Source organism: Opisthocomus hoazin, chromosome 3 (assembly GCF_030867145.1).
Source record: "Opisthocomus hoazin isolate bOpiHoa1 chromosome 3, bOpiHoa1.hap1, whole genome shotgun sequence".
NCBI classification, from domain to species: Eukaryota; Metazoa; Chordata; class Aves; order Opisthocomiformes; family Opisthocomidae; genus Opisthocomus; species Opisthocomus hoazin.
Genome location: NC_134416.1, coordinates 85,833,005 through 85,857,504, shown reverse-complemented (window position 1 = coordinate 85,857,504; position 24,500 = coordinate 85,833,005). Strand labels below are relative to the sequence as shown.

The window sequence follows — 24,500 nt, the reverse complement described above, 5'->3', positions numbered from 1 at the left end:
TAGTCTTCATGAATGCTTTGCTCTCATTTCACTAAATGTTAATTTGCATGAGATATTTGTGGCTTTAAAGAGACAGCATTGGCTCTCTGTCTCTATGAATCTAATTTCCTGCCATCTGAAAACAATCACAGAGTTCTGGAGAACATCATCAACATCCCTGTTCTGACAGGAGGTACACTCATTTCGAAGTGAATACACAAAAAATAAAGACGTTAGTCATATTTTATTATGTTCACACAAGTGGCACTTCACGTTAAAGAATACACTCCAAATACATTATTGTTCAGATCGTGTCCATTTTTAACTTCCCTGAGGAAAGCGTACCTTAATTAGCCAGCTGTAATCCAAAGTATAGTTTCTCATTTGTTAAAGCCATTAAAATACCTTAAATCAGCTGCATATGTCTGAAATAATAATGAAAATAACGGCAGTAGCAAAAATTATCTGAATGCTAGAGGGCTATAAATAGAAAGGAGGTGGATTGGACAGTCGGCGGATTCTGAGTTGGAATAAAAACATCTTACTTAAGCCAAAAACATGGCAACCAATATTTTCTGTTATAAAAATATTTGAGATGAATTTAGTTTTTATGAAAGCTGTCTGAAATGGAAACGAATAGCAGAAGTTCTCTGTTTATTTACAAGCCAATGTTAATACCTGAAATGTAAAGCAAGGCACTTTATGAGCAGTGACAACAAACCTTTGATTGTATTCAAAAATCCTTTTTGCCAGGGGATAAGAATGACTGTATGTTCATGCTCTCTCAGAGTAACCTCCACCTCGACAACACTTGTCATTTCAGCAAATCGTATGACAGGTCTGTGAAGTGGATTACTACTGTCCACTAGAGGCTGTAATGAGACCAACAATGTCATTTTATGACAAATTGAAGACTTAGACTGTAATGATCAATAATTGTGAAATTACTTTTCACACGCAGTACATCGTCCATCACTGGATTTCCTTGAAGATGATTGCTTAAAAAAAAAAAAAAAAAAGTCCAGCTTCTTATGCCTCTTATTCTCCCATTTTTCGTAGATACTGTTAATTGTATAAAACATTCAGTGTAGATGACACATTACAACTAGTGGATTGAAAGACAGTTTGTTCTAGACAGCGAGCATCTTGCATGTCAAATTGATTAATATCTTTTTGTCAAGACTGCATTCAGCTGGGAGTCACATCAGTTTCAGCACACCACCAGCAGCAAATAAAGATGCTCGAGTCGATGCAGGTTCTTGTGTCCCACTCACTGCCGTGGTGTCAGAGCCCCTGTCTGTGCTGCGCTCAACCAGCTGACGAGCGCCTGTTGCGTGTCTCTGCTCTCTTTCTCTCCGCAAGGGCAGGAAGGTCTGCAATGGAACGGTTTTGTTTTGGAAGCTTGCTGCTACTTTCGTGTATGCGCCCCTTGCTATATGTCCTCCCAGGAGGGGGCAAGGTGATGGGGTTTAGGGTGGCTCTTAGCCGCTGTGAGAGTACGCTGCAGGTATTTGGGGTAGCCCTTGAGCAGGACCTGACCGCTTCAGTGCTGAGTTGCTTCTCTTTATTCCTGTTGTCTGAACTATACTAGTGGCAGGTAAAATCACATCTACTTTCCACGGCAAATTTACTTTCTCTTCTGGCTTAGTTCTGCACTTCCGGGTCAATAGGCTGGCACTGCATTAATAGATGCCGAGGGACCTCTGTCCCGGACATTCAGCAAAGGTCATGTTCGGTGCTCCCCTCCATATTTTGTGGTATTCTTTGTGGAGGGAACATATTGAGTGTAGGCCCTCAAGTAGGGGAGCTGCAGAGGCATAAGGACATCCTGGGACATGGTTGTACATCCTGTGTGTCAGGCAATGTCCGTGGAGGCATAGTCCCCTCATCTCTCATCTGTTACATGCAACCACCATATATCAAGTCAAAACAGAGGTGAGGTATGGCTTATGAACCCGACGTGGCTGGCGGCAGTTGTGGCACTTCCCAATGCCATGGGTTAAGGCTGCCTGCTGGCTCAGGAAGACAACATTGCTTTGACTTACAATGGGCTTCAATTTTAGAGGTTTCTCTTCAACTCTGAAGCAGAAACACGAAGACTTAGAAGTCTAGAGCCTGGAGCGTGGTAAAAATTGTGGGTCCTGTGGCAAACACCATAGCTGCAGAGCGGAGGAATATACAAGCCTCTTACATGAGCCTGCTGCAGAAGGGAAAGTTGCCCAAAGCTTGCTTCAGCATGAATGTGGCTTCTCTTTCTCTGCGCGTACCACACCTCTTGGCAAGGTGAACGTTTGAGAAGGAAAGATTCCTTTCTCCTGAGGTAACACTCTCTACAACTGGAATAAAAGAGGTGGCAGACAGGAGAATGCTGCGTAGTCAGAACTGAACGCTGATGATGGGGTTGCAGCTTCTCTGGGGCTTTCACTTGATTTTCAGTAATCTCCAGTCTCTGTCTCTCTCCCTTGGTTCCTTTTATTAAATCAATGAACCTCGCATTAGCTGGGTGAAGATAATTTTGCTGTCTGCTTTGCTGCTGTAGGTTCACTGTCTTGTGGTGCTGAGTGGCACATTTGTCCAGACATTGTGGCCTGTTGCTGCTTCTGTCCCCAGACCACTCCTGGGACGGAAGATGATGTTGGACTTCATAGCGAACCTGATGCAGAAAGTGCTGTGGTAAAAGATCTTTATGTTTCACAAAGCTAGTCTATATTACAGTATCAACTGTAAATCAAGAGCACTGCAGCTCACAATGTTATTGCTACGTTCTTTAGCAATTATGGTGAACTAGTACAGTCATTTATAGAAGTGACTACTCTGCTGATCTGCATAGTGACAGGCTGAGTCCTAGGGTACTTTGCGTGTAGACTCTAATGCTAGATTTAATGCTAAAATCTAATGCTAAGACATAATGGACACACAGGGGATATACCTGCACTAGAAACCCGTTACCTTGGAGCTTATTGTTGTGGCGGATGGGTACAAGCCGCAATAAGCAGCCTAGTCTGGAGGGCCACGTTGCGGGGAGCGCACATCTGCCGCCTTTCTGAGGCTTGTGACCCCACAGCGTCCAGCTCCGTGGAGCTGGTACCTAACGGCCCTTGGTATTTACGCAACATTTTTTGCAATGTCCTCGGGGTGGGGAGAGGCTTTCTCTGTGCTGTAGCTCCCCTCCTGATGCTAAAACAGAGAGTGAATGGCTCCTGATGGACCACTGTCAGGTTGCATGCAATCCTGCTGTGCTTTCGCTGTATTCCTCCCATTCATTGTTTCCATAATGTGTTTTATTTCTCCAAGTTGTACCTGGCTTGATAATTTGATGTTTTGCCTTTTCTTCTAAAACTTGGAGACCAGACTGAGCCAGTCCAGAAGGAGGGTATTTTCTCTGGTCTCCGGTTTGCAGCCGTGCTTGTTCTTTGCCCATCACTGCAGTTCATGGCACTGCAGAGACCTGTTCTGAGAGAAGGAAGGGAGCGACGCACGGACGCTGGAGTGCCGGGGAAGCATAAGTTGCCTTGGCTGGGGGGGGAGTTTGGGAGAGGCTCACCGGGGTCTGCGTGCGGCTGGGAGAGGCGCGAGGGGATCTCTGCTGAAATGCGTGACGAGGAATCCAGAGGGAGTTAGTACCCAAACATGCGTGGTTCAGCCCTGCCTGTCTTGTAGCTCGGTGACGGCATGAGTCAGAGCCGCTTTGGTCTGAATGAAGTGGAAGGTACTTTTCTACAAAGCAGCTCAAGCATACGCCAAGGATCCGGATAAATAAAACTAATTCAGAAAAAGGGAGTGGGATGCAGGCTCTTGCTCTAAATCACTTCTCAGTTCTCCACAGCGAAATGCAATATGGCATCTTAAACAAAATCCCCCCCTCTCCTGACTCTCGCAGAGGCTGCTTCAGAGCATTCCCTGCCTTGCAGCACTGTTTTATTTCCTCCCCGAGAGAGACAGACCGGCCTCGGCTCAGCGACCGCTTTCCACGCATCCCTCAGACCGGCGTTCGCTGCCGCTTCTGAAGGACAGCACCCTCCGCCGCCCGTCCCTCCCTTCCCCCTCAAACAACACAGGTTTGGGGCCGGGTTTTTTCCTTCCCCTTCGCCTCCCCAGCTCCTTCCTTTCTTGCCAGCAAAGGCGCTTTGAGATCCCCGCGAGGGGACGCGGAGCGGGACGTATCAGCCCCTCCGCGCAGAGCCGGCCACGGGCCGTCACGGTGGGGGGGTGGGGGCGTGGGGGGAAGGAGGCAAGGGGCCAGGCGAGACCCCCCCCCTCGCACCCCCCCGGGCCCCGGGCAGCGTGCGAAGGGTTAAGGCCGCCCGGGCCCGGCCGTGCTGCGCGTATGCAATAATCTGTGTGGCTCTCTTGGCCGCCTGCCAGAGTGTTGCCTTGCCTCCTCCTCCTCCTCCTCCTCCTCCTCCCTTCTCCCCCCCCCCCCCTTGCATGAAGTAGGATCCTTGAGCTGTTGCAGAGGCAGCCAACTGCTCCATATTTGGCTGCTGTTACCCATTTACACGCTGGAGAGGGGAGAAGGGAGCGAGCGCGGTACCGCAGACATCGCTTCTGCTACGGTGGCGGAGACATCCCGGACCTGTGTCACTGCAGGGGGAAGGAAAAAAAAACAAACAAACCACCAAACAAACCAAAAAGCAGACCCAAGCCCCGTGATCAGCTAGGAAGACATTTGTGTGCGAGTCTCTCTCTGGCCCCCCCCCGCCAACCCCACCTCCACTGACACTTCACAGTAAGTGGCTTTTTCTTCCTCCTCTGCTTTCTGCCTCCCCCCCCCCCGCCTTCTTCCCCCGTTCAGACCGCGAACCGCCGGCGATTTCCAGCTGGAAAAACACGGGGCCGCGGGGGAGGGGAGCGGGGCGACCGCTCGCCTCGGGGCCCGGCCCGGCCCCGGGGCAGGAAAGGCGGCGGGGGGGGCCGCGAAATGGCCGAGGGCGCCGGCGGAGGGAGCGGAGCGGGGACACGGAGCTCGGCGGCAGGGGGGGCCGGGGCGGCCCCGCGGAGGGAGCCGCTCGCACAGCCCTTCCCCCCGGCTCCTTCCTCCTTCCCCTCCCTCCCCGGGCCGGGCGGGGTGCGGGTGGCCGCGGGGCCGGTGGACATTTTGCGAGCCGCGGCTGCCCCCGGGTGTGTGTGTGCGTGCGTGCGTGCGTGCGAGGCGGCGCGGGAGCGCGCGTGTGCGTGTGTGTGCACCGCGCCGTGAGGCGACACGGGGCGCGTGAGCGTGTGCGCGCCGTGCGTGTGCGCCGGGCGGGCCCGGCGGGGCGCAGCGCGGCGCGGGGCCGGGTGCCGGCGGGGCCGGTCGCCGCCTCACGGCGTATGTAGTACGGGGCTGGGCGGCTGCCGGAGGGTGAATGAAGCGAGGAGGAGGAGGCGGCGGCGGAGGAGGCGGCGCTGGGGCTGGGATGTGCCCGGCAGCGGCCCCGCTCCGCTGCGCTCAGGGCCCAGGCCGGCTGCAGACGCCACCCGGTACTGCCGGCCGGGGGAGCGGGGGCGGGAGGGGCAGCGCCGGCGGAGGGACGGGACGGGGCGGGAGGGCCCGGGGGGGAGGGGAGGAACACGGCGGGGGGGGGGGACACGCCGCCGCCCCGGGGTCCGTCCGGCGGGGAGCGGGGCCGGGGCTCCTCCCGCAGCTCGCCCCCTGGCTTCCCCCCGCGCCTCGGGCTTGGCGGGGGTCGGGCCGGTGGCTGCGCGCTGGGGGGGGGTGGGGGTGGTGTTGGGGTGTCGTGTTTTGGGTTAGTTTCTCGTGTCGGGGTTTTTAGTCGGGTTTTTTGGGGGGTTTTGTTGTTTTTTTTTCTTGCCCGAGGCGTCGTGATCTACCGGCAGAAAACAAATAAACGACCCCTCGCGTGTTCGCGGGTGCGGAATCCGCCGGCGCAGTTCCTGAGGAGATTAAAGTCTAAATTAAAGCGTGCCGGAAAACGCCGGCTCCTGCTGTAATAGTAATAGCCGCAATAACAAAATGACAGAATTGGGAGCGATTTACATGTTATTGAAGAGGAGGAATTGCCGCGGAGTAAGAATAGAAGAGAAAACAAGTCGGAAGCCCGTTATATAATGCACTGTGTAGATAACGAGAGCGACAGGCTATTTTTATTTTGTTTACCGTATGCTGTGTAATAGGGACTCCTCCGAGCAGCATCTCTATCTACCCCGCGAGCCCGAACTCTGGATGGAATTGGGGGAGAAATTTTAGGCGTTCTTGTTGTGCCTGGGCGAAGAAATCCGGGTTTGTAAACCCTGCCTCCTTACAAATGCTTTCTGTGTGCCGATTGACAAGGGTGCAGGTGGATGACCTTTGCCAGAGACCTTTTCCCTTTCAGATGGTAAAGAAATTCATATTTTGTAACACAGGTTACACTTTAACCTTTTCACGCTAACGGTTATGTATTTTACGCAGTAATGGTTACTTTACGTGCGGGATGTGGTCACGCGTAGTGAGTTAGTCTCCTTACACACCTAGAAGTCAAGGACTTTTAATTTCAGTTTCGAACGAAGCCTTCCCCGAAAGGAAAATCCTGGCTTGGCGTTAATCTCTTTCTGTTTCGGTGCTGGAGACGGTTCGGTTTTGTGATACGGAGAGAGGGTTATGAATGAGGGAGAGGGAAACTGAGAATGGCCGGGGAAAATATTACGCCGTAGTTATTTCTGTGATGCTGCGAGATAATAGTAAGTTGTAATTGCACGTTATTGCACCTAATTTGTTCATGAAACCGGCCCGGTATTTTACGGGCAGTGGGTTTGTTGTTTTTTTTTTTTTTAAAGAGTGGCTGTAATCTCGCTTTTTACATAAGACAGAGGTCGATAGATTTCCCTCCACGCTCACCCGTCTGTCTGTCTCTCTCATCATGTAGCGACATGTCAGCGGTGTAGGCTTTCAGCGCGCTTACTCTCCAGCCCTGATCAGTCATGTAATTAGATCAGGCTGCCATGGTAACAGACGGTGTTCACCGTCCAGTCAGGTGTGCGGGCGGCTGGCGGGCGACCCAGCGGGCTACGGCGTGTGCCGTGTCGCGCCGTGTCATGCCGTGTCGGTGGCGTAGGGCTGGCACGGCCGCTGCCTCGGGCTTCCCAAAAATTGGGGGATACCGCCGGTGGCTTCCTAGCGGCTGAACTTCTCGGGGAGGGTGTCCTTCGCCTGCCGTAGTGTCAGGCAGGTGGGACAGTGCGTGGCACGCCTAGCAGGTTAGCCAAATTGTCAGTTCCACTTGCATTTATTATTAGCAAATTAACAAAGGTGTGGTGCTTTGTAAAAATGTTTTTGGCTTATAAAAGCTTGTGTAAAACTTTCTTTGGAGTTTTCCTTTTTTTTTTTTTTTTTTTTTTCCCCTGCTCTGGCTGGTTTAACTGTTTGGTGGCTGTAACGGTGTTTGTCAGTTTGCAACAGTTCCTGTTCCAGCATTCATGTTCTAGGCCGCGGGCATGTTTTTCTCCGCTTGTGTACTGTACTTCACACCTTCTGGCAAATAAAATTAAAATTAGCGATACCTGGTATCACTATCATCACTTAGGTTTGTTAAGCCTCTTCATAGTTCCCAGCAAGTTATAGGCCCTTTTGTGGTTTAAGTGAAAGCTGACTTCATTTTCTGTTAATGAAAAACTACGTACTGTTAAAAACTATTTTCTTATCAATAAATAACTCATTTCCAATATTGCTATTTTTTTTGCCTTTTTTTTTTTTTGGCATTTGTGCTCATCAAAATATAGCCGTAGAGCAGGAGACCTTCTGCCACGAAGTTCGTAATAACGTGAAAAAATATGGTCTGATTAGCTTTGAACTGCATACTGCTCTTAAAAATGTGTTTAACCAAGGAATGTATGTTTGCCTTTGTTCCCAGTGTTTGGACACTACTCTTTTGAGCCACTTTTTCACAATCGTAGGTATAATTTTTTAAAGGCACCAAATTTGGCACTCTGTTCTAACGTCATAAATCTGGAGTGACTCCAGGGGACGGGATTGTGAGCCACTTACATGGGTGTATATCTAGAATAACTCCATTTATTGGACTTAATCCAGGCGTGTAGTGGAGTAACAGAGCTCAGAAAGTGATCTGCTGCGTATCGCCGTTATTTTCCCTATATCTTTTTATGGCAAAAAAGCACTGTGGGCTTAAGTAGGATTTTTGCCTGATTAAGGAGCTGCGTTAAGCGTCTGCAGAAGTGGTTAACACCCCTATTCCAGTCACTAATCTTGCATGCACTTACACTAATATTGAACTTGGCCTGGAGGATTTCATGTCTCAGTGATGAGAAATCATCAGCACCCACAGCTCCCGAGCGTTTGTAGTACCAGGCTGGAACATAATGCCACCCAGAAATATCTCAGTAAAACAGATATTTCAATCGCTCTGGTGGTAAAGCGCCGGAGGTGGAGGAGGTAACGAGAAGCGGCCGTCGGTGGTTCAGCTCTTGCGGTGCCAGGCAGCTGGCCGTCTCAGGTTCCGTGTGATGAGTTTGCAGGTCTCAGCCTGCCTCTGCCGAGCTGGGGCGTTTCTCCTCGGAGGGGTGAGGGGACGGCGAGTCTGTGGGCAGTTACTTGCACCCAGAGCGCAGCTCTCCAGTGCCGCGACTCACTCGCCCTTCTGGTTATGAGCGAATACCCTCTGCTCGGCGTGGCCACCTCCGCTTTGGGCCTCCGCACTGAGGAAGTGGCTTGGAGCAGAGGAGCCTGTTCGGGGGACAGGCTGGAGAGAGCAGAATAACCGGGCGTGGGATGACGCCGGTGGAGTGAGCCTTTGTGCACCGCGTGGTGCTTATACATATTTTATTGCAAGACGAATGACCTGTGTGACTGAGAGTATTAGAAAGTAATTATTTTCAGAAGGGCCATACATGCATAGTTGAAAGTCTTTTTGAAGATAAACAGCGCAACATTTCTCCCTTGCGCTTCTGGCCTGATTGAATTTATTCAGAAAGGTAGATAGAACTAGTCTTGTTTTAAGACATTTATAAGAGACCTGGAATTTCAGTTAACAAAAATTTTTATGTAATAGATCCAGTGGCCTAGTTTCCTGTAAATTATGAAAACAGACACTTAAATGCAGTCGTCACCTGAAAAGCAAGTAAGGATTTAAACATGAGAGTTTAAAAGTAATTGTTTCAGTAATGTAGCTAGTAAAACAAAATCAAGGCCGAATTTTCCCCTTGCTGAAGTTCAGCAGCACAGCTTTGTAGATGGCAGTCAGGATTATCATTGTCCTTGTTCACGGAGTGTGCTGCTTTTGTTGTGGTGTACTAATTGAAGGGGAAATGCAATAAAGAAGTATGGCAGGCTCTAAAGGAAATGCGTGTCGGAATTGCATCGATGGTCTGAAGCGCTGGCTGGCTGCAGAGCTACTCCAGCGTGTGAGGCAGCTCACGCTGGTGCTGCTCGAGCGGCGGCATCGGGCTGGGCGACAGCCTGAGCCGAGCCCGTGGGTTGTGGATGGCTTGGCTGCTTTGGAGGCCTGTGCAGGTACAGCGCGTGCGGTTCGCAGGGGGCAAGTTGCAGGTTCAGTTGCAGGTCTCTGCTGAGACTGCCGGAACCAACTCTGCTTTAGCAAGTAAAAATATAATTACCATGAGAAACAGAAGTACAGCAGGCTTGGCACAGGTAGATATTTCATTGCAAAGAAATGACGTGCTATATTCCAGTGACTTCAGTAACCTAAGTTTTGCAAACTGAAAATTCTGACCTCACCCTTTCATTTTTCTTTTATGCAGGACTCTTAAGTGTGAGAAATAAGTAAATAGGTATCTGGACAAAGGCACTGCGTCTTGGAGTCTTGTTCAGTGGTTCACGTTCTTTAAATAAAGAAGTTGAAGACTTTTACTTGGTTTTGGCTGAGCTGATACATGACTAATGTTTTACAATGTAAGAAACTTTGCAGACTCCTGATTTTTGCAAGAAGACAAAAACAGGATCGATGACTGTAATTCCTTTTTTGATCTCAGTGCGTGTGTTAAGAATGTAATGCTTTATGCCTTAGTTTTTTTTTTTCCTCAAAGCTGTAGTCTGAGGTGGTTGTACAACCCATGCAAATCTGTGTGCATGCATTGGTCTCAGTCTGCAAAGTTACTTTAGTGCATGTCCCAGTGAGGGTTTTGCTGAATGAGGATTGATTAAAGAACCTATCTAGAGTTAAGCATGTGTGTCAATCCTTCAGTAAATAGGAACGAGTGAGTATGCCCATAAACTGAAACAGCAAAAATGCTTCTCGGTGACGGAGAAATGGTCCCGCTAAATCCTTTTGTTGTCCCAAGAGTGATAAAAATACTTGGTGAGATTCCAAGTGAAAAAACAAAATGTATTTTGTTTGATATGTGATGTCAGCAGAAATTCAATCCTGGCTCTTTCACTGAGCAAAGATACAGAAATAGAAAAAAAAATTTCACATTGGTAGAGTTTTCCTTTGTTTACTTAATTTGGGAGTTTGCAGTAATATGCATTGACTCTTGCATGCCACTTTTAATGACAAAATAGTGCACAGGGTAATGTCACATTCCCAAAGCTGAGTATTTTTAACCTAATAGTAGTAGTTGCAGTAGTATGTTTTCTGCACGATGCCCCTCCTCAGATAAAATATGTTCTATTAGTAGTGAAGACGGTCATCTCAACTTGCTTACGATTCTTCACCTCATTAAGATCACATTTAGGAAAAGAGCACTCAAGACTGAATAAATGGGCTCTGCATTCTACTTATATGTACTCTGTCTGCAGGATTAAATCTATAGTTTATTTGTGCTTGAGTTAATAGCAAAGGCAGTCTCTCTCGGTCCTCATTGGGGTGTCATAGCATGTTGTAAATTCTTTGACTCTTAACTGTGTTTTTGTTTCTTTTTATTTTGGTTTCCATCTCCTCAACTCCTGGATCAACAGTCACATCGCAGGCCAAGCCAGATGGGCAAGCCATACAAGCTGTGAATTTATTCTTGACCCCTGTAGGACAGTGACCACCTTAATTTTTGTCTTCACCATACAGATACACACTGCCAATAAGGTGAGAATATAATGCCTTTTATTTCCTCTGACAAGTGTTCACTGTCTGCTCTTGGCTTTCGTCAGCGTGGGCACCTTACCGGTGTCTGTACAATTACCTACCCGTGATGTTTTGTACTTCCCTTGCCTGGCAGTAGAGGTCCTTGAGAAACTCTCGCCAGAAAAATTCCACTAACTCTGATGACTCAGTTCGGTGACTTACAGGACAGTGGGTTCCAGATGAGTGGTTTTACGCTCACCTCAGGTCAGAGCATATTCAGTTACTAAAAGATGATAGTGTGAATGGAGAAGTTCACAGGTTTTGATTTTTATTGCAAAATGCCACACCTAAAATTGTATAAATCCTTCCCGCACTTTCATGAACGTTTTCGGTGGTTCCTATTGCTTGCAGCTGGCTTGACTTTTCCAGTGTCCTGAGTTTCTCCTGTGCACTAAACTTTGTGTGGCATAAGGATACTTCCCAGGATAACTAGTCACTGCTGACATGCCTTGGATATATTTTATTCTGGTTTGAGGAATGTTTTCAATTCTTCTGATTTTTTTGCCTGGGATGCTGTAGCCAGACAGGATGTAATAGTGCACATATATCAGTCTGCTCTCCCTCTCCTCTCTCTCTCCTTCCCATATGGTTGTGGAGAATACCTTGAAAAAAACAAGTCTCGAGGCTCAACGATCATATTGCCAATAAAAAGAACATAAATTTTTATTTTATTTCTGTAATCTGATTGTCATTAAGCCAGCCTGGTTTTTTGGACCTGTTATATGATTTTTGAGTGCTTGGGATTGCCAATACTGCTAATGCTTAAAAAAAAAAAAGATAAAGGGTCATAAGAAAATTGCCTGTGTCTTTAAATAAAAGAAAATGAAGTGTAGTTGTTACTTGCAGAAAACCTAAGGATTATTTTTTTTCTGTTTGCAGCCAGAAAACTTAATTACTATAGCGTTCTATTTATGAGGGGCTTATCAGAAAGTCTCCACTGCAGAATAACTTTTTAATGTACACAGCATGTCATAGAAAATTATGCGGCACACAGTTTACATTTTATTGCGGCTGCGGCAGGGGTGCTGTGCTTTAAAGGGAAGTTGTCTAAGCAAGTAGTTACGTGCGATGTTGTGCCTGTTACGGTTTACAAATGAGCTTGAATGGTGGGGGTAGTTTGTAACCTCTGTATTTCTTTGGAGCAATAAGAATTTCTTGAGAGTGAAAAACCAGACAAAGTTCCCATGCGCTGACACATTTCGTCTTTCAGTTTTGGAAGAAAACTGACTTGGTAGCAGCTATTGACTCGGGAGATCAAATAGAAGAAAGCTTTTTGTTATGACATTATCATTTCCGCAAAGCATTTCATTTTTTTTCAGAATTAGCTTGGGTTGTATGAAATTGTATTTATTTGCAGAGGTGATTACTACAGGGAAGGCTTATATCTCTTAATTAGAGAAGTAATTGTTTATATTGTGTTGGTCAAATCCTATGAATAATCAGATTGTGTTGTCCACAATGTATTACTAAGTCACTTCGAATATTTTAGCATTTGGCATTTCCTGCAATTGAATGAGAAAGAGTATATTAGATGTTAAGCAAACATTTTGGATAAAAAATATAACGTAGTGAAGTCTGATGCAGAGGCATGACAGGAGTATAATACTATACTGCTTTTTTCTGTAGCAGTGCAGCTTGAAGTATAGTGGTGTTTTTGTGGACCTTAGATCAGATTTGTTTTGGCTTCCTTTCTTGTTTCTGGACATTTTAGTGACTGCGCTTGGTATACCGCTGTTGGCCTCATTAATTAGTTCTCATTTTCTGTAGGGAATGATCAAAGTCAGGCCCACTATATGGCTGTAGAAGTGAAATAAAAATTGTTGGGGTGGAGACTGCCTGCTTACAAATGTTCTCTCTGTCACTGGGTGTAACAGGAGGGAGCTTGCTGTAGTAACACGTGAAGGAAACGTGACCTGGCACCGTGCAGTGAGCAGCCACGGATAGGTTCCACAGCTCGAGATCAAGCATCATGTGCTAAGACCCATCGTCTTCCCGGCTTTCGCGTTTGTTTCGGAGTGAAGGTGGCAACAGCCCCGCTCTGTTTTAGGCAGACCTGGGTTGTTACCACGGAGTCTGTCCGAGGGACCGAGCATCGGATGCCTTTGAACACGTCCAAAGTCAGATCTCGGAAACCTCTCTTTTGGCCTAACAGCACTACACACTTGTTCATGGCTTTACTTGCATGAGGAATTGTGTGGCTTCAGGGAGTAACGTCACCGTCGTGTGTGAGCTCCAGGCATGCTTACCCTTCAAATTCAAGCAACATTCTTGCAGAGCCTGCTAAGCATCTTGCCTGAAGAAGGACACTGGGATTAGTAAAAATAAAATTAAGATAAATAGAGGTACAGGTTGGTTTTAAAAAAAAAAAAAAATCGTGACTTAATTTTAGCCTGGTCTAAAAACCATAGAGTTATTGTTACTTGTTCAGAGCGTGCAACGCCTCTTTCCATGTAGGCAAATTACTCAATGCTTTCTTTTAAACAGTTGTGTTGAAAGGATTTTGTGAGAGGCACTGGACATTTTAACAACTAAAGAGTTCTTTTTTATCTTTTACACTGTTGAGTCACTTGATATCTATTAATCATATTATAGCATTGGGTTGAATTCACAACCACAGCTCATTTGTAAGTTTGGTTTTTTTTTTCCTGAATTTTCCATAAGTATGTCTGTACACTACCTAATATGGCTTATTTTTTACTTAAGGTGTAATTTCTGTTTTATGCAGAATTCTAGCTACTGCACTCTGTAAACGGACAACAATCTGTCCTTTTAAAATACTTTGTAGTGAACATAAGAAGAGCTAATCTGTCTCTATATTAATGTGTCCATGTTTTTGATTGCCATATTGGTGTCCTTTTATTCTAGCTGGTTTTATTTCTTCCCTCTCATCCTCTTTAGTGAGGCCTACAATAGATGTGGGGCTATAAGAAGGTATGTGGTGGAGATTTTGAACATACTAAGAGCACAAGTGAAATGGAGATGTCAACTAGGTATAATTGGATCGTAATTAGAAATATATTTTTTTTAAATTGTTTGGTTTGTGTGTAAGTGAATAACTCTTAAGGTAGATGAAGTGAAGTGACGTGAGTGCAGACTGACATCTTAGAAGTGAGGCTTTGCGGTCCCCTCAACCCTACCCCCTCACCTCAGCCCTGACCTTTCACATTTTTGCTCTGTTGTTCCTTCAGCAGATACTTCAGGTCTGGTGTTTGAGTGACTGAAAGTTTCGTAACACAGCCTAAAGTGTGAGTGAAGTTGAGTGTAGTGATGTGTCTACATGAAAGCGCAAGGCTCGTGTTCATAACGTGATACAAGCCGAGACCTGAGTTTGGTTCACCTTTCAACTTCTGTTTTGAAAAGGTGTATCTGCAAATGGAATAGGAGACTTGCTGTCCCATGCACTGTAACTTGTTAACGTTACTTTGAAGTGTGGGCTTTCGGGTGTTAGGGAGGTGGAGAGCTTCTGTGTGCTGATGGCTGACAGGAGCGAGATGACCAGATATGATGTGCAGATATGTATGAGCTTCAGCATCTCCGTGTGCCCCTCTCCTGCACTCCCCCTCGGCTGTGTGTGTTGGTCAGGGACCTGCTGGTGGGTTTTGCCATGCCTCAGTACTAGGGGTATGCTCTTGGCTGAAGGTTAGCCCTCAATACGCGGGGTGTGCTTCTGGTTGAAAGTTAGCCCAAGTGACAGCGACTGGATCTGGGTGCGTTAGCTGAAGGGTTTCTTGTGGTGGGATACTGTGCCGGAGGCAACCCCCAAGTTTGATAATTCCTTCTTTATTTTCTGATCAGTTACTTAGCAGTGATCAACTCATTTTGTGTCTAGCTGAAAACCTGACTTAAGGGTTTATTGAGTCACTCTTCGCTCTATAAAAAGTACAAATGTTGAAGTGTTTCTCACTTGTACTGGAGCATGGTCGTGACTGTTGCCACGTTTTTGTTTGTCAGGTACCCACGTGTGAAGGCCCATGTAGTTTTGTAAATTTAACATTTCTGTGAGGCCAGCTACTTAAAAGAAAGTTAGGCTTTAATGGAGAAGGATAATTACAAAAAGCAGGCTTAATCCTCCTTTACTGTGCTCAGAAGTTTTGTGCTACTGATTATTTTCTCACTGGTGCGCTTACTTCTCACTACCAGGTGTAGGAGCAGAGTAGAGAGTGATTTTTCAAATGAGTATGGTAGTAAATGTGTTTCTCCTCTTCCATAGCCCCTGAACACATCATTTCCCTGGTATGGTGCTGTGTTCATAGCTTTCCCCAGATAGTCTGACAGCAAGTAGATCCAGAATGGTTTGAAAATTCACTGTATGCAAGAGGAAAAAAAATCCTAGTAGATTATGAGACTAGAAGAGGTTGTAAGTTTATCCTCTATGTACCACTAGCAGTTAAAAACCCATAGCACTAATCACATGTAATGCATTTTTATTTACAGATTAGTAGGCTCTACTCTGACATATGACTAACAGGGAAGCTCCTCCCTTTAACGGTTGTATGTCATCTGCTTCAGAGAACTAATTACTTGGCAATTCCCATTTGATAATTCCCTCTTTATTTTCTGATGAGTTACTTAACAGTCATGAGCTTGTTGAGCAGAATACCGTGCTTAATCTGTGCTTCAGAAACTACAGTGCGGGCCTGGGGATATAATTGTTTTCTAAATGCTGTTTAGCCTTGCTGTAGGAACATTGACACCACACTAAGACACGTTCGCAGTTAATGGTAAGCTTAACGGGAGTGATGAGCAGCATTTGCCAAAAAATAAAAGAGGGGTTTAGATTACTGTTGCACTGTGAACAGGAAGTTACATACATCATTTCTCCAAAACCTAGCACAATTTAGACATTAGGAAGTCGAAGCTTGTGTCAGAGGAGTCTCCTCTCCACTGAAATGATCCGTTTTAAAGGAAATGTTATTCTTAAAAAGAAAAATCACTATTTTCTTGTAATATGTATTTGACAGTTCAGCTGATACTGATGATTGTTATGTCATTTTAATGTGAAATACTGTGTTTTCTCTACTGTTACCTGTCTGTCTGTATTCTTCCCCAATCGCTTTTTGCATTCTTTTACTCTAATGGCATTGCTGTGAGCAACCTTTTTTTCTGACTGGGGAATGCATTACAAGTCTCCCTGCTAATTACAACACCGCAGTGTTCCTAAAGGGTACCTGAGTTCAGTGGTGCTTAGCTACAGTGCCAGGCGTGGGGATTTATGGGGTGGAGTGACATCAGTCTGCTTGTGGCAGTCCTGGTAAGGTCAAAGGGAGTTGCTCCTGCAGATCAGCGGTCAGATGGATCCCATTCAGACCCAGAGTGTCTGAAATTCAACTCTGTGAAACCATGCTATGGAATTTGATTCAAATTTTATTATTGTCTCGGGTAGACAAAGGTTTGTGGATCAGCTGCAGTCACTTTGGCTAGCTGGTGGCATTATCCCACAGATCCTGATCCAATGCTGGAAGCTGAGAATTGGGCTGTTTTTACTTGAATAAGATGTGTAGTATTTTGTGTATTAGCTCACATGACATTGCATCATCAGGCTTGGTGATTTATTAGATATTCACAGTGATATCTCTTGGCCAGTACTGGAAACTGTGTCACAGGCTTGTTTCATCAATGAGAAAAAAGTATTTGTACATAGTTACATGTGTTTTTTGTAAAATTAATCAGAGGAACAATATTTTTATGAAACACAGAGTTCAGAACAGATTAATCTACTTTAATTGTGTTCATGAAGTACAATAGCTATAAAATGTTTTGAAAGGAGTATTAATCAAGTTGATCAAAGGTGGCTTGAAGTACAGAATTGAAATACAAGCACAATTGCTTTCTATCTGTCTATGCTTGCTGTAGCTTGGGTGATTATTTTAAAATTTTTAATACAACAATAAGTTCCATTTTGCTTTCTGGATCTTTTTTTCCCTACAGATTGTGTTACATTTTAAAAGTAAAGATACAAGAGGGTAAAATAGGTAAAATTTTGCTCTTACTAAAATGCAATAAGTGAGGACCATAATAAAATAAGCAATAAAAACTCAAGAGAAGGTCATTGAACCATTTTTTCAATTTTTTGAAGTGTGCTTTTTATCCTGTTTCATTCTTTTAATGACTTAAGACTTAAGGTTGTCTCAGGTAGCGCTGCATAGGCATTGCTAAAAACAGAAATCTTCAATAGGAATCAGAAAAGAAATATATGAGCATGAGCAGACTACCCCACCTGTGATCTGCAAGGTTTGCTTGCACACCTGGGAGTTGTCCCTTGACAGATCCTTCTACAAACCATTGCAGCTGTTGTGGAGGGACCTGCATCCTGACCCTCGGTGTCAGATTCATTTTACAAAGGCAGCCAAAGAGTTTAGGTGATGATTCGGGTTGGTCTTCAACCACTTGCTCAGAGGCGAAAGGTTGCAGTGGCAATTGTCCATATGTGAATTGTCCAAGCCACTGTCTGTTCACCTTCCTCTGCGGGCTTAGCAGTGTTTCCCCAAAGACTCAGACTCCACTCGGGCAGCATTGCCTATGATTTCAGAAGAGATGGCGCCTAAGGATGTACAGATTTAGTCCAAGGCAGTTTCTTCCCTGAGCAAGGGGAGGCAATGTTCCTTGTCATTAAAATTTGACTTTGAAGTAAAATGTTTGGCCTCAGACGTGCCGATAGTGGTATTTCTATCAATATTTATGTGAGTAAAACACTACTGTATGAATATTGTGAACGTGATCTTTCAGTTAATACAAGATGTTAATTGCATACTAATGTCTTAAGATTTGAGCATCTGGTTTAAAACAAACAAACAAACCCCAACTCATTAACATACGGTGGAGGTTTCTCTGTTGATGACTCCACTTGTCTCCCTGACACTCAACTGAAATGGTACCTTTCCGCCTACTTTGTTACGAATGAAAGAACTAATACATCCTAGATTTTGTACTTCTGTCCTCTGAATTCTGTCTCCCTTCTTCCCCGCCAGCTGCACTGGCCTGTGTTAGCGTGGCTCCTCTGTGAGCAACACTTGCCGGTGGAGTAGCCAAAGACAAACTGCTGGGTCTGGGCAAACGCTTTGCCTTTGCATCTCCTAGCTGGCAGAACTGAGAGGCTGCTTCGCCCTTTTGCTTAGGTCTTATCTGTCTTGTCTTTGAATCAGGGATGAGTTTCAGGTTTCCTACTTATAAGTCTTGCTAAATTTTCTTGGATCTCTGCTGTGATCTGGCCTGATATTTTTGTTGTTGATGACACAGTCTTGGAAATCACTTGTGATTTCCTTTTTGAACTTGACAGTTGATTAATTAAATTGTGGGGAGATAAGTGGCACAGCAGTGCTGTCTCTGCAATGTGTGTTTTGAGGGCTGTGTTCTGTTTTACAGGGAAAGAGGATGATGGTGGATCTTACGGACAAATAATCTATAGTTTAAATTCGCACTGTGTGTTTGGATAGCGCACAAGTATGTTACATCGTGACTTAAGATACATGTGATACTGTAATACCGGAAGGACCGAAGAAGGAGTAAAAATCTGTATTTTGTTCCACGTTCGCACAAGCTGACAGAATAGCTCAGTCCTGGTGCCTGGTCTTCAGCTGTGAGAATGATGCAAACCAGCACGCATACGTCGTACCATTTGTTGGTCACTGCCAGTTTATTTTCATTACAGCTCGCCGGTGGATTCAGAGGGAATACAGTGTGTAGTGACTGAGTGATTGAAGTAATTCCTGAGTGGAAGTATGACATTTGTTACGTGGCACTACTATCCAGATGTTGTTATCTGCCAGAGTACAGCCAGAAAGGGCTGTAAGGAAAGTTGGGGTGGGTAGAAGGTTTATAGTAAGCATCTGAGATACGTTAAGCAGCAGCAGTCAAGTATGCCCCCGTTACCGAAGGAGTCGAACTTGTTGACTGTCACGTTGGCTGTATGGGATGGAAGAAATGCACACTAAGACACCCCTCTGCTGTGTGTGCAGCTCTGCGATGAAGCACGTTCATCCAAGCTGTCAGCAGGCGGGATGCGGTGTTTGGTGCTGTTTGTACAGCTGAGCCGGAGCATCTCCGTGAAACTCGTAGTGCTGCGCTGTGCAGCCCATGCGGCAGCAGCCAGGTTTTCGTGCTTGCCTTGTTTCGTTTGAGCTGTGTGTGTCATGTGTCGCACAGAGGCCCTCTGCCAAAGGCTGTGGTGGAGTAAGGGGTCTGGTTCCCACCTCCCTTGCTCGGGTGTGTAAATGGAGCTGGGTGGGTGTGGATGTGGTGATGACAGGTTAACCATGAGCCAGCAGTGTGCCCTGATTGCCAAGAAGGCCAATGGGATCCTGGGGTGCATTAGGAAGAGTGTGGCCAGCAGGGCGAGGGAGGTTCTCCTCCCCCTCTACTCTGCCCTGGTGAGGCCCCATCTGGAGTACTGTGTCCAGTTCTGGGCTCCCCAGTTCAAGAAGGATGAGGAGCTACTGGAGAGAGTCCAGCGGAGGGCTACGAGGATGGTGAGGGGACTGGAGCATCTGTCCTGTGAGGAAAGGCTAAGGGAGCTGGGCTTGTTCAGGCTGAAGAAGAGAAGGCTGAGAGGGGACCTTATAAATATCTTAAGGGTGGGTGTCAGGAGGATGGGGCCAAACTCTTTTCAGTGGTGCCCAGCGACAGGACAAGGGACAACGGGCACAAATTGAAGCATAGGAAGTTCCATCTGAGCATGAGGAAGAACTTCTTCCCTCTGAGGATGACGGAGCCCTGGAACAGGCTGCCCAGGGAGGTTGTGGAGTCTCCTTCTCTGGAGATATTCAAGACCCGCCTGGACGCGGTCCTGTGCAGCCTGCTGTAGGTGACCCTGCTTTGGCAGGGGGGTTGGACTGGATGACCCACAGAGGTCCCTTCCAACCCCGACCATTCTGTGATTCTGTGACGGAGCATGGAGCCTGGCCTGGCGTCTCCAGGGGTGTCAGGGCCCTCTGGACTCGGAGATGTGGCCGGCGGGTCAGCACTGCTGATCGGGCACTGCTTGGCTGGTGCTGCAGCAGTTCAACTTGAGCATGGCTTTGCCTGCAAGCACAGAGGGAATGAAGATGACTGTTCCTCAAGTCAGGTGTCATCGGTCTTCTTTCCTTTCCGTGCTTCGGGTGGATGTGTTCGTGAGTTAGACTAATGTTTCTTTAGAGAGTCCAAGCAGTATTTTGCCCTTTCATCTTTCTGTCCCATTTTAACCTTTTCTAGACTTTATTCTTTTGTTGCCGGCCAATTAATTTTTCTCCTCATCCCCTTCTCTACCGAGATTCTCCCATGCTCAGCAGTTCCCTGACGCTGCCGCATAGCTGACCTACTTGTATGGCTCCCTCACCAGGTTCGTTACCTGCACGATACTTTGATTCTGTGTTGGTCCTTTCTTCAGCTGGATTTTTTTTGTGTGTGTTTCTGTGTGTCTAAAATCCATTTCTGCTCAGAGGGTTTCAAAACCTTAGTAATTTTCTGCAGAACTGCAAATTTGAATGTTGTTTCATCTAACTCTCTTCCTTCCTCGTTAGTCATAGCTGGATTCTGAGCTTTTCAACCCTGATGATCTGCCTGGACAAGCATTTCACTTCGTGCAGCCTCCCCCTTCTCCTCATAGGAAAAAAACCCTTTATTTCTTCACTGTGGGTTCCCGTTTCCCTGACCGAACATTGGATTTTCAGTCCCTCATGCCCCTGCCAGTCTTCCTGGCTTCCAGCTGCAGTGTCTCTTCAGTAGGCATCTTGCTTTTTCAGGCTTGTCAGCTGGTCTCTAACAAATCAGTTGCGTGTATTTGTTTGTGTAATATTACATGCTGACGGTGTAAAAATAAAAATAAATTCGGTTGTTTTCTCTGTACCTGAGCGTGAGCCGGGAGCCACCGCCTTTGGGTTGTTCGTTCGTAAGATAATGGGGTCACTGTTAGTTTATTACCATATCACATGGTCTGCTAATCAAAGGATTCTTTTACTGTGCTAGTCGCAGCACTTAAAATTGGTAACATTAGTAATCTTTAAAAATGTAATACAATTTTCACATGTCATGCTGGTGGGACAAAAGTAACAGCTTGGGCAGTTTTCCTTGGGTTTCTAGTCATTTTCATACCGCAACTCTGCTGCAGTGGTGAAGTTCTGTAGTGGCAGGTTGCGAAACTTTCAAGATAAAACGTAAGCTAAACCAAAAAAGAATGTTTGAAAAGCACTTCATTCAGAAAAAGAAAAGAAATTGAACATGGTATGCATTTTGAGTGAGGCTCTTCAGTGAGGGAAAAATTCCTGGACTGCTGGGGAAAAGTATAAGAATGAAGCACCACAGCGCTGAATGACTGAAGTTCACAGAACGTATGAAGTGAAAAAATGTGAGGGTTGTGGGGGTTTTTTTGTGCATCACTGTTTTTTGGCCAAGCATTGACTACTGGAATGATAATATGGTTATATTAGATTTAAAAAAAACCCAATTTAGTAAGTATTTTGTTGGATAATTTTGGAGATGAGATGTTTTCTCAAAAAATTAGGCTTTTGACTGAAAGGAAAACTGTCAAAACTAATGCTTCTATCTGAAAATTGATACCCCTTTTTGTTATAGGTAACACCAAAAAAGATTCAAATTAAAGGATATTAGAGGAAAATACAGATTTTTGCAGGTGGATTTACTCGGTGTATTTAACAATAGCTTGCTTATAGCTGGTTTCGCTTTTGCCCATACATAGACAGTTTCCCAAGGTGAGAGAAGCCTCTGAAAAAACCCAACTACGTGCTTATAAGATTGTAAAAATTGGTGCAGGAAGCTCAGAGGTATGGGTTACTACTTTTTAAATCCTCCATTAAAAACAAGACTAGACTCCATATTGATGGAGTCCTTTTAAAGGCAGTGCCCTTTTAATCAGCAAACAGGTCCTCTGTGCATCAAATAATTAAAAATAGAGCAAAGTTTCTGAACAAGGCGTCTGGCAGAAGCGTCTGTACTTCCATCTGTGCATGATTAGCAGAATGTTTCATGATATTTAAATAGCACAAGCTTTGCTCTCTTTTTTATTATTTGTTGTGCTGAAGACCTGTTTGCTTGTTAAGTGGTCTTTTTTGAATAGCTACTGGCAAGGAATCAGGAAAGTGTATGAAGACATCTTGTACACACTGCAAATGCCAAATTGTCCCTTTTTTCAAAGAGACCCTTAATATTTTTTTGATAGTTTTACCACATTCTTCACTTGCTTTTTAAAGTTTCTTAGGGGCCAGTTCATTTCAGAGGGAGTTTAACATGTGTTGTGGTCACTGCCCATGGACTACGGTTTCACAGATATACGGCTATTATTTTTATGACAGCGGAGCCGAGTGGCACGTTACAGTGTGCGTACGCACCAGGCTGTGTTTGCAGAGTGCGCGTGGCGGTTCAGATCTGCAGCTTCTGCGGGCCGTGCACGGGAGCCGTGCATCGCGTCTGATCTGCTGTGCGCACTGCTCTGGAGCCTTACCCGTTCAGCGAGGACGTAATCAGCTGGGCAACAGCTTTCCAAGCGGTCTTGAGGCCTTAAGCTGGAACTCGTCCTTGCTGGCAGCCGTTCAGCGTCGGATTGCGTGCCCTTCGTCTCTGGCTAGCGACACGGTGCTTTGCAGCTGCAGCCACTGATTTGCCTTTGTACTCGTGAAGTTTTTGTATGTGCGTTTTGCGGAGACCTGTACCAGTAGGTGTGCAATGAAAAGAAGCTGGTGTCTGGATGCAAAGTGCATTGCTGTAGCTGGCTGAGGACAGTTTTGTTATGTGCGGGTGCCCCGTTGTTCAGAGCTGGCAGGCTGGCAGGGAGCTGGGATGCAGTGAAGGGCTTGGAGGTCCTTTGTGGAGGGCTGGTATTCAGTCTTTGGACAAGTTGTGTTCTTGGATGGGCATGGAAAATAAGAGCTTTTGTGGTGTATGAAAGTGGGGTTTACTCTCTAGCTGGGTTTTTTGTTGCTGGTGTTTGTTTTTTTTTTTTCCCCTCATTCTTGTGTTTGAGAAAGGCCATGGTGTGTAATGTGTGAATGCTGACCTGGGTCATCTCTTAACTTTAATTCAGGACTTCAGAAGAAGTTGTGATTGCTGCTGAGAGCAAAGCTGTCCACCTGCCGACATAAGTGTATAAACTGTGTGTTTGTACCTCGGACAAAACACTGGGAAGCTTCTGCCCCAGAGAAGGAGCCTCCATGTAGGGTTCACCTCACGTAGCTTGTGCAGTGTTCCTGGTGTCCGTCATGCTGCTTCTGACCTGGCTGCTGCAGAGCGAGGTGCTCCAGGGTCTCGGAGCAAATTTTCCTCAGCAGGACTATACCTTATGTGGGTGAGTTGTTAGGAATTTGGGGTTGGGGAGTAGTGGTAGGACTGTTTTGCAAATGCCTGTCCATTGAATAGTTCGGCTTCCAGGCACCCAGGGAGGCCTGTAGGTGATTGAGTAGGTGCAGAGGACTCCTGGAAGGACAAGAGAAGGAATGGTCATATTGTACTGTTAAAGGTGGGGGCAACATGTGTGCCCTGTCCTTTAGGTAGACCTCTTAACTAGGGCATGAAGCAGTTCCACTCGCATTTTACTTACATCACTGCTGATAACTGTTGATATTGGCCATCTTAACAACTGATCTCTGCAGAAAGAAGGAGAATTGCTTCTAAAGCTGATTCTTGATCGGTCCAGTTTGGTGGGCCCAACACTGGCATCCCTCCAGGAGCAGGAAAGGGAAGGTGGCTCGGGCTTGTTTTGGAAAGAAGTATGAAGTTGTGTTGGTACGTTGGTTAAACTAAGCCAAGTTTTGTGTTCTGCTCCTAGTACTTATGCTCAGGAATGGGTTTTTGCAGAACAGCTTCAGCTTATGTTGTGAATGTGAATTAATTAACATTAGTATGAATTGCGTATTGTCGAATGGAATTTGTTTTTCTGTGTCTTATGTCATGCTCAAGGTACTTCAAACACTTTAAAATAATGAGTTTGGCTGCAATAGTGCTGTGGCTCTGTAGACAAACATAGCCGTCCTTCTGGGTGCAACAGGAGATCAAATTCAAGGATGGTTTTGCTGATTGGAGTGGGAAGAACACCAGTTGTGATGTTAGTATTACCCCTGCTATTTTTTAAAAAGCATTTGTGACAGGCTCCTTACTTTAGCAGACTGAATTTTGCTGTTTATTACTTCATTTGTAACTCTCAATGCAGTGTAAACAGAATGATGAAGACTTGCGGGGGACATTATTCATGAGCTGTTGTTTAAACCTCGTTGCATTTCTAGCCCTGATTATTTCACATCATGACACACTACCTGAAAAAGCTGATAGCCCTTGATTTCCTGAAACAAAACCAAAGCTTCCTTTTATGACCCTGCCAAAGCATAATGTAGTGAAGCAGGTAAACAGGATTTCAGCCTAAGATGGTAGGATCCTCTTGATTTGTGTGAAAAATGAGGGTTCTGTTAGTTGTCTGCAGGTCTCCAGAGGAGAGGGAGGTGCCTTGTATCATTCAAAAACAATTCCTTTCAGCTGGCTGGAGAGGAGTATGGACAGCCTCCAACATACAGACGTCCCCAAGTACAA

The 24,500-nt window shown here is 45.8% G+C and overlaps 1 protein-coding gene and 1 long non-coding RNA gene across 17 annotated transcripts in view; one reads left to right on the top strand and one right to left on the bottom strand.

The window, feature by feature from the left end:
- Positions 1-204: 204 nt before the first annotated feature.
- Positions 205-4,326, bottom strand: LOC142360760 (uncharacterized). The gene is made up of 3 exons (XR_012763339.1): positions 3,524-4,326; positions 3,280-3,432; positions 205-2,632 (listed from the first exon to the last, which is right to left on the bottom strand). It is a non-coding gene; the product is annotated as an uncharacterized LOC142360760 (long non-coding RNA).
- Positions 4,327-4,448: 122 nt separating this feature from the next.
- Positions 4,449-24,500, top strand: part of ATXN1 (ataxin 1) — a 220,143-nt gene continuing 200,091 nt past the window's right edge. For 5 of the 16 annotated variants that reach the window (XM_075416880.1, XM_075416871.1, XM_075416873.1 and 2 more), the window contains exons 1-2: positions 5,315-5,442; positions 10,832-10,952. The gene's annotated coding sequence lies outside the window, so the exon portion shown is untranslated. Of the gene's footprint in view, positions 4,709-5,075; positions 5,101-5,249; positions 5,291-5,314; positions 5,443-5,749; positions 6,643-9,237; positions 9,827-9,861; positions 9,885-10,831; positions 10,953-24,500 lie in introns of those variants that run through there. The other 11 variants (XM_075416877.1, XM_075416875.1, XM_075416876.1 and 8 more) reach the window with 9 other exon arrangements.